The following is an 11,321-nucleotide window of genomic DNA, read 5'->3' as shown; positions in this document are numbered from 1 at the left end:
CAGTTCTTAAAGCAAAATTTTCTGCTTAAACATTTGACTGCCAACACCTGACTTTTCACAACTGCCACAATGGTCATAACTGATCTTGCAATGATATTCGAATTGCTTGTAATTACGCATTGTTAGTGTTGGCAGTTGCAACTTCTGCTTAAAAAAGACTAAAAGGCTAAAACAGCATGTAGCAGTTGTAAGCCTTTTGTTTGTTCTTTTTTTTCGGGCGACATTTTTGCTTTTCTTCGGCACATACATAACTTGCTGATCATCAAATCCTGCGTGCATGATCACACACTCACATATGCATACCGCTGACCAGTGAAAACGACTCAATCATCCACACAGTAACATCATTTTTGTGGTCACTTATTTGGCCATTTTTTCAAATATCATTATTTGTTGTTGTTGCACGTAATGCGGCGGCGCACTTTTCAAGTGACACGTCTGTACAAATGTCTGTCCGCGTTCTTTCAAGTCGAATCAGCAGAAAATTGCAAAAATGCCGCCTTTAGTAGCCAGAATTATGTCTTCTTACTTGTTTAACGGTACTGTCAGTATGTGTATTTAACTTTGCAGATGTAACGGTAGTTGCATTAACTGATTACCCAGCACATTATTTGCAATTCTCATAAAGATCAACACATATGCATGTATGTATGTATGTATATAAAGTGTTGATGACATTTTTCCTTAAATGTATCCTTTAGCCTTATAAGTTGCCTCGGCAAATATGTACAGACAGAGCCCACTACGGCTCTTCCGGACAAATAGTACATAAGTACATAAATGTATAGGTATATGTATGTACAAAAGATGATATACTAGTGGAAGAACTGGATTTGTTTGTCATATAATGTCAATATGTCTGTGGGAACAAGTTCGATCTGAGACAAAGGAGAGAGAGAGAACCAGAGTAAACGAGCCAGAGAATTTAGATTTTCCTCAACATTATTTAGTGAATATTCAACTAGAGCAACCACAACTTTATTCCTTATCAGCCAATAGTCTTCAAAGATAGAATAATTTATCAGGAAATCTTCTAGAAGTTTATTCAAGAGAAAGGTGTTCCATAAGAACAGACCTACTAAATTGTATAGAAATAACTATTTAGAGCAGAGTGTTACAATATTCAACTAGAACATATAACAATCTATTATCTTATCAACCTAAAGTCTCGAACGTTAGAAGTTTCCTAAAATATTTTCCATATTTACACCAGAGAGTGGCAGATAAAATAAAATATTTTATTCTAATTTCTATACTCTCATCGAGGTCACAGCTTCTGCAGAGATTGTCCTGTGAGACATAAGATATCAGAGTCGGCACCCCACAATATTATAGATTCTAAATGTGGATGGCGCTTAAACTGAGTCAAAATTACTTTCTTCTTTTACATTATAAAGCTTAATGCATTTTATTTAAATCCTTCGAATCTCAATGTAAGTATATGGAACCCAACCAGATATCTTCTACTTTTGGCTAATTTATTTGCATCGTCGTGCTCATTGACCTTGTACCAGAAATGCAGTCGCGAGAGATGCGAAAACTTGACCCTGTTTTTAACTCAATAAGATATGCTACGATCTTGCCTGATTTGTTAGCACTTTTGTTACAATTTACTTTGCCACTGGAAGCGCAATCGAGAGAGACATCGATTCCCACGACAGCCAGTTCTATGTACCGGAATTGACATGGATTTTATCCGGTCAAGGGCTGTTTTTCGGCGTTCTAACCCCGTTTGGATCGGTGAGTATTAATTAATAATTTAACGATAATCGACATTATTCTTCAATTTACCTTGTAACTGAAACAAAATCGTAATACTTAGATAGAAAAGATTCTGGAGTTCGAACAATAAAATGTATCTACTACAGAGGTCAGTTATTAATTTTAAGATTTCTTTCCTTAAATTTTATCTCCTATAAGTGACTTGTAATAGACTCATATTTTTCCTGAAACAATCCTTATTAAAGTATCATCTCTTTAAGAATGTTTATCTATCTACCTTTTGCATAAAGTGGATGAACGATCAATCAAGGTTCTGTTAAGTAAAACAAGATGAAAAATGTAAATGACAAAGCCAGCAATTATACGAAACCCAGCTTGAGACTATTTTTTACACAAAGATAAATTACAATTATTTTGTCTTTCTCTTTTCTTTTGCATTTACAGAGTTATCATCGAAGTTATTCGTTACTCGGAGGATGGTTTTGCATGCACCACGCTTTCTTTATAAAATTACGCCAAATTATGAGCGCTCAGTATGTGGTAATGAAGACGAGAGTAAGAAGTAATTATGCGATTAAAATCTCATCTTCATTGTTGACACATTTTCCAGAGACAATTCGTGGATTATTATAAAGATGTAAACCTATTGCTATGGTTATAAAATGATATTTTATAAAAAACAATAAAAATAAAAATAAAAATAGAGAAAGATAGATTGGGACTGTTTTTGCTTTCGGAAAGTTTTTGAGGTTATATTATAAATAGTAGAAGTACAAACAGTGGAATCCAGAAGTTAATATATTCTTTAGGAATAAAACAAACACTTCTTAGATTCGAATTTTGTGAGGAATTGAATGGTTTCAAGGCTAAACCGCGAGTAGGACAGCCATAGAACGTCAATTTTTTTTGTAAAAGAGTAAAATGTTTTGCTTATCTCACGAATAAATTGAGAAAATCGAAGTTTATTTCTATCAATGCTTCAACCTGACCAAAGCTTGCATGAATCTATTACATTGAGATTAATATCACTTAAACCACTGTGGTATTCACACAAACATTCTTTCCTGAGCTTGCCCAGAGAATATTTTTGAACTAAGATATATTTGTTAAGGCAGTACAAACATAAACATAGTTCTATTATCTAGTATAAATAACCAATTGTGGCGTAAGGAACGAGCTCTCATTACTAATTGATTTTTAAATGTCTCCGAGCATTTTCGTAGAGAGTAAAAATCAGTTCAGATGTCAATTCTGCATGACTAATGTACAACAAGCTAATTTTGATACATTTACTAGGTTTTTGTTCTCAAACTATGGCACTAACTTATTTAATGATTGAGCCATCGCAAACGCATTGAACCTTTAATCATTAACTCTGCGCGCTCACATTACAGCAGGCGGTAAGGATCGTCTCTGTCGCCACATGAGCGGCACAATAATGAAGGTATGGACGATATGAATGGATGAGCGCATAGAGGAATGGTCAACATGCCGCAAGTATATACATATGTATGTATATGGATCGGGTATTTGCATAAATTAACTGGAAAATTTGTCAACGCAACATTAATCATTGCCACAGGAGTAGGAATCGTAGTAGCAAATCGATGCAATGGTCAGCTTACTGCGACCGTACCGGAACTGAAATTCATTAGCGCACACTTTGAACACACAAGTCGAAATACGAAAGCAGGGAATGCACAGAAAAAACAAAACAAAAGCAATGCGCCACAGTGTTATGAATAGTGAATTGGTTAGAACACTACAATATACCGTTAAATAAACATTTGGCATATGCAAACACTTATGGAAATGTAAATATCAGTGCAAGGCTTACAGACGCCAGCAGAAATACAGAAATGAATGTACCGGCATGTGGAGTCGTTGGCTATTGTGGTCAACTTCAACTGTCAAAGTCAAAGGATGCCTGGCCGAGTGCTGCTGTTTTGTTGTGGGCGCGCAGCTGAAAATTTTTCCAAAATCCTTTTTAAACACTCACATGGGAGACTTGAAGAAAGCATATTACAGCGAAAATAAATAAATTTATATACACAGTTACAATAGTTGCCAGGCTGTCAATGGGGAATCAAAGCATTGCTGCTGTCACGCGCATCATTAAGAAACCAAATGCATATGTAAAATACACACAAACACATACATACATATAGAAATGAAATGTACAACAAATTGCCAGCAAAATGCTTAGAATAATAAAGTGTAAAAATTGAGCTGAATGCGCACGCGCCCTTACAATGCACGCATGCGTGTAGGCCCCCAAAGGCAAATAGGCGAAGAACAGCACAGCAAGGATTTGTGGAAAGCATTGCAGCGCTTGTGGGTAATCTAAGACACAACATATTGTAATATTATGTTGAAAGAGTGAGCTATACTGGAAAAACAACAAGCGCATGCGTTGACTTCTTTTTGTGCTTTCGCTGGTCAGCGCTAAGGTGTTAGAGTATGTGTGTAATTTCTTGAAAGGTTTAGGCAAATACAAACAAGGAAATGTTGTAAAAATAATATAAATAAATTTATTCCAGGGCACGTGGTGGGCTAAGTGACCAATTCTTGAGAAGTACAAACACATAGGAAGACTATGAATTGGAAAGGATAATATTATTTTTGGAGTTTATCAGCCTCTTTCGAATACTATTCCTTGTTTAAGCATTGTTATTAAATTAAAACAATAAATTAAGTACCCATATGTACTTATGTACATATGTTTGAGAGAGTAGAAGACTCTTAGAGCAGGACTCACACTCTCTTGTCCAAAAATTTACATGTGAAGGCAACAGCAGCCAGTTGTATTCAATAGAAGAGCATATTAACCAAAACTTTAGAGAGCTATGAATCGAACGAACAACTGGTATAAAGCACATCCATATATGGCAGGAAACGAATGATATCATTTGTTTCCAATTTCGTTTACTGAAATACATTTTTTAAGATCGCGAAAAGCTATTGGCGGGAAAGTAATACCCTGGTACAGTCCACGAAGAAGATTTTAACAGAAATGAAGAAACTCTTATAAATAAAGCGGGCACCGTGCCTTAGGTGATTCTCGCGCCGCTGTTATGTGATTAGAAAGTCGCGCGGTAAATTCGCGGGGAGCTAGCTGGCAGTTGGCTATAAAAGTAAAGCAAGCACCGCGCCTGGCCAGTGCTTAGGTGACTCTCGCGCCGCAATGTTATGTGATTTGAAAGTCACGCGGTAAATTCGCGGGGAGCTGGCTGACTATTTATAAAAAATTCTAGTTGTAACTTTCTAAAACAAAAAATATTGGTAAACCTTGAAGTGGCGGTCTCCATATTCTTTTAGATTCACTACGAACATACCATTATTGAAAAAAAGATTGTGTTAGTCTTTCCAAAAATAATAACAAGATCCCAAGGATGAATACTTTAGGTTAGTGGGTTTGAAAACGACTGTGTAATTCAACGACTTTCCAACTCAATCGTGGCTTATCTAAAATGGGGCCTTATACGTATATTCACATAGACAAAGCACTGTATTTTAAGAACGAATTTGAAATCCAAGTTTATACTTGACGCAAGCACTTCTCCTAACTAAGTCACAATATGTATGATGGTTTCAGAGCAAAACAAAGAAGACCGCAAATACGACAGTTGCCACAATTTGTGGCATGTCTCTTTATTATAGCTATTTATCTCTATTGAGCGGTATACCGCTGCACATAAAAGAGTTTGTAGGCATGGACAAAGGATATTTATAGGAGTATTTCTTATTCACAACATGGTTTGTTTATATAATATTGTTAAGAAATGTAAAGATATCACTTACCGCGTCTTATCCCTTGCTTTTGCTTGTTTTCTGTTATGATTTTAAGGTTTTATTTGTTGTCAGCGTGTATTTTATACTTCGTTGTTATGAATGAAGTGTATTTACTTCCTTTTTTACAAAATGATTCAGTAGTGCGTAAAAATGGCGAATAAATTATTATTTTTCTTTGTTTGCACATATCTTTGATCATAGGGATCAGGAGACCGCAAAGTGGTCAAATAATTATTATAAGAACGGCTTAAGGCTAACTTGGCAGACAAATAATGCGCAAACACACCTGAAATATGAAAGAAAGGAGAGATAATTAGTTGATATTATTTACCTAAATAATTGCGCACTTCCGATATACCGATATACATATACATTCATTTACAAAATGTTAGAAGTGGAATTTCGGAACAATTTCTCACATGTTCCGCAGGTTTTGATTTCTATTTTTTTTATTCATCAAAGAGATAAAGGAATAGTTGACACGCTTCAGATGCGAGCTATAATATATAAGAACCCGAAGTATGTAGTAAGTAAGCGACAACCTTCTCGCAGTTTCCAACTTCAAAAATGACAGACTTAAGGGTTTTATTGAGTGGGCAAGATCAAATACGTAGAGTCGATTATTCTAGGGAATGGAAAGACTTATTCTTGTTCTTTGCTACTTACTACCGTATTCGCCGAAAATCTTCCGCTAAACCTCTCTCTCGAACATTTCTAAGGCCAACTCAACAGATGATATAGCACGACGGAAACAATGTGGGACTTATAAAGTTTGATCTTAGATCACCAAATTCACTAGGACTTTACTTGTGAATTACCTACTCAGTCCAAAGTAACACCTGTTGTCAAGAGTCATTCTGCGTTGGATTTCAAAGCTGATATTGTTGTTGGTGTTGATCCTAGTTCCACGATAGATCTACAACTTCAAAGTTATGGCCGTAAACAGTGACGTGGGAGGCAAGTTGCGAATGCGATGACAGTTTGTTTGATTACAAGAGATATTTCGCCTTGTCCTCGTTCAATACCAGACCCGATAGCGACATAAAGGTAGTTCCTGTTCGTGCTGTCGAAGGCGGATTTAGAAACGACGAAGAGCACGAAGAGATGTGAGAACACATGTGTGTCGCTTTTCCTTTCACGGGTCTTTTACAAGATTAGGCGCATGGTTACAAAGATACTGCTTATAGGAAAAAGCAAAGAGGGAAATTAAAGAAGGAAAAATCAAATCGTCTTATGCTTTTGGAGATCTCCTAACCATTTCTAGATTATTATCTTGCATATCTATCACTATCTATCAAAAACAGAGTCTAAGACTTTCAGGAAATAATGCAGACATCTCGACCATTTAGCGGAATTGAGGATTTTTCTAACATATTTGAACTTCCAGTTTGCTTACTTTCGTGGAAATTTGTTCAAAAACTGAATTTAGTTGAGAGGAAAGTTAATTTGAAGAAAAATCATAATTTTTCGCCCTCAGAGGCACATACACATTTAACTAAACCCAGACAGTATTTAATCATTCAAATGTCAACAGCAGATAAATATGTCAGCGACAAAATTAAATTGAAGGACAGCATGATAACGAAAGAAGTTATTGGGACAAAACGCAAAGGGACATCGAAGTAAGTACACACAATTAATGCAAAAATAGCAGACGTATGATAAAAATAGAAGGGTGCCACAAATCCTCCCACTGCCAACAAATTTATGCTACATACATATGTATGTATAATTGCGAAAACCTAGTTAAACAATGCACAAAACTTGCCCAAAGTTGACCACAGGACAAGCCAGTGGCTCGGTGCTTAATTGCAGAGTTGCACGCAACCCTTTCGGCAATTTAGACGACTCGCATAACAGTAAAATATAATATTATAGACATCTCCCTCCCAACAAAAACTCATAGTAACAGCGATTCAATCTTATAGCTGCTTAGGAAATATTACCCACCCGCATTTGTGCGCAATTGGAGTGTGACCAGGAAATCAAAATGAAGTTCCACCACAACTGTGTAGCACACAACCACAGCGTTGTTTGCACATATGTGCCTTTCCCAACCCCTGTATCTTGCAGCGATTAATATTTATACAACCACAATAGCCCCACAACAATGCAGCCTGTGTTCCCCCTAACTTGACGCTGATTGGTTTCCTACCAAGTGTCTGTGCCTGTCGAGCCTCTCACATTTATTAATATTCTACACAACCGCATGCAATTCCTTGTAGACTGTTTGGTATTATTGTTCTTATGTACATTTTACCGGCATACATACATACATCCATACATGTTTTGCAGAAATTTTAGGGGCGGTTTGAACGTACGTGCCGTCTTTGACAGACACTCTCATTTGGGAATCGATTTATTTATAAAACCAAGTGGATAAAAATGGCGTTTCAAGTCTTTATTTTTGGTAGGCGATGCCAAAATCACTAAAATTTCAAGACAAATTCAAAAGTTGGAAAGGCTACTTTTAAATCACAAGATTCGGTTTTTGTGACCATCTATTAATCTCAGAGAAAATTTAGGAGCTGTCTGAGCTCTTAATTCAGAGAAGGAAAGCACGATGATAAAGCTCTCTTTTAATACATGGAAGACATATGTTCAGAAAAATAACCAATCAGTCGACATTATAAAAAGGGTTTTGGCGAAATCTACACAGTACAGATTATGAATAAACACATGACATGAAATTATAACGGATAAATGGATGTAAAAGGATGAGGTGTACTCATAGAACATATAAAATACATTTGGATGTCACAGAAGAAGCCTGTAACATCAAGTTCCATCATTATCAAATCTCATTTCGTGGAATCAAATCCTGTAAAATCAAACACACCGAGGAAAAATATAAGAACTGTACTGATCCCTCGACAGCTGCAAGTGTTCGAAGATTTCATAGCAAAAATCTCTAAAGTCCTGCTGTTTTAAATTAGGTAAGCACTTTCTCTCTAATTTACTAAAGCAGACGTAACATGATCTGCAATTATTGCTTCAGTAATGAAGACTCATGAAAAGCTAATTATTTATAACAGTTTTGAAAATAATTGAAACATCATACCCGAATATTTCAGTATACCTTATGATGTCATCCAACAAATAAGTTCAAAGACCTTACCGACGATTTAGTATATTTATATTACCCATAAGGGTCGTCGGAGACCATATTAAGTATGCATGGAACTGTTTCCGACGTAACAATACGGAAAGCTAGTCAATGTACCCGGTAAGTTTGTGTCACAAAGAACTTCTAGAGTGCCATTCAGAAATTTTCATCTACAGGCGCTGCGAGTAAGCATTCTACCGTCTTTTTGATGAAAAATAGTCGAGACGTAATTCATCTCAAATAATTTAGGATACGAGAGAAGGTACGTATCTAGTATTAAATGAAAATAAATAGGACCTTAAGCCCTTGAAAAGTTGTTAAGCATCGTGGTTCTTCCTACTGCCATATTTGGATATGCCGGAATAAAATTCCTTCTAATACATAGTTATTAACTTTCAATCTAAAACTGTAACAAGTGATTGTTTAATTTCAATTTCTCTTATTTTGCTGAATCTTATACCCTTTTCTAGATACTAAGGTAAGAGGCTGTTTCAGAATACCTTAGAATTTGTACGATAGAGCTTATCTAGTAATATTGCAAAGAATCTTTAAGGTGCAAACAGTTCATGAAGCGATTACCTCATAGTTAATATTTAAACCCAAAATAATCTAACCTCACTTTTTGTCATTTTATGGCGAAAAAGATCTTACAACAGTACATATGTATTTGTTTATACACAAACAAATCTTTACTCAAGGATGAACTTCACTTTCTTCATCAATGCATTTAATATTTATAATCCCTTTCTGCATATTTTTAATACTCTCCAAAAAACACTTAAAATTCATAAAATTATATATTTCAAATTCATAGAAAGTGATTTGAAAACCAACACCAACCATTCCAGTGCATGCAGTTGCCAATAAAGGATTTTGCATGCTGTTCATATTGCAGTGTTGGACGTTAATCCTACTAAACAAAATCTGCATGAAGCGATTACTGATTGTTGAGGAAAAATCTGAAAAATCTCGAAAGAAAAAATGACACAAAGTGTGAAAATCCGCATGATGAGACAAAAATATGAAATTAACAGTTAAACGGTGGCTGTGGCACACTGAACGCTTACTCACACACAAACATACATACATGCTGATGTATGTAGTTGTACTTCCGCATTGCAGTGTGTGGACTTATAACAGTAAAAGGAGCATATTTAGTTCCGTTGCTCGATTTTATCGCTGCGAAAAGTGACAATTGCCACAATTGACGCTACTGTCAACAAAAGTGTGCAAAGAACACCTTTTCAACCGCATAACGGTTTGCATCGATCAGAAAGCAAAAAAAAAAAAAAATAAGTTGAAATAAGTGAAACATTATCAAAAAGGACATAATGCAAAACGGTATTTGTGGGCGCATCTTTAGTCCACACCAACACAATGTAGTGCAACAAAAGGAAGGAGAGAGAGTGGTGTGAAAAGAATAACGCTGAAGGGTTATTAAAGATGTGTCCAATGTGACATTTGATGAGCAAAGACCGCGTTGACAGTTAATAATGATGGTAGATGCATTGTGAAGGTTTTTATTGAAAAATGTGGGAGTTTTGTGATTTTTGATTTTTTTCCTGCGTATACATATGTATGTACATACATACATGCACACATTAAGCGGCGTTAGACGCTGCCATAATGCACATTTATGTGAGATTATAGGAATTTATATGAAGTGCTTGCTGCTGACTACATAATACATACATATGTACATATATGTATGTGTATGTAAGTACATATATACATAAATGAAATACGCGGAATATTTGCAGTTGTGATGGGTCTATAACAATTGACAGCTAATAAAGCGAGAAATTGAAATAAATTATATATGCTTTCAATTGAAATTTATTCATAAATATATATGGACCGCGTTACACATACATACATACATATATAAATGCATATAAATTTATATGTTGATACAGACAGACATATGTACATATGTATGTGTATTAGTTGTTAAAATATCTAACAAAAAGGACTTCAACTTTACCATACGAATTTATACGAAGCAAGTAAAAACGTTAATTGTGACTGTACCGAACTATAATAGCCTTCATATGTGCACTTCTTAAAGGATAAAAGGTTATAAAAAGATCTTTATCTTGATTTTGATCGGTTAGCTTGTATGGCAACTATATGCTATACTGATCCGAACTAAACAATTTTTTCGAAGATAATATCGCTGTTTTGGATAACAATAAATGCCAAATTTCATGAAGATTTTTTGTCAAATAAAAAAAGTTTTCCTTACAAAGACTTGACTTTGAAAGACCAGTTTGTATGGCAGCTATATGCTATAGTGGTCCGATATCGGCGAGTCTGACAAATGAGCAGCTTCTTAAGAAAAAAAAAACGTGTGCAGATCGATATCTAAAAAACTTCGTATATACAGACGGACATGACTTAATTGACTCAGCTCTCACGCTGATCATTTACATACATACATATATACCTATGTATTTATATACTTTATATCTATATATTCTGTATGTTACGGGCTTCATGGCAACTTCAAGACAAACGTAATAGACCTTATTCATGGTATAAATCTAATTCTACATTTCAACCATACGCATTATGCTGAGTATAACGGTACACAATAGACTTTCTGACAGTCCATCATAACGAATGAGCCATGCAAAATGCCAAAAATCAGTTGAAATGACAATTACTACTTTCCTATTACCCATCTAATCTACAGCGAAGG

Source organism: Bactrocera dorsalis, chromosome 4 (assembly GCF_023373825.1).
Source record: "Bactrocera dorsalis isolate Fly_Bdor chromosome 4, ASM2337382v1, whole genome shotgun sequence".
Taxonomy (NCBI): Eukaryota; Metazoa; Arthropoda; class Insecta; order Diptera; family Tephritidae; genus Bactrocera; species Bactrocera dorsalis.
Note: the sequence above shows the minus strand (reverse complement) of the source record.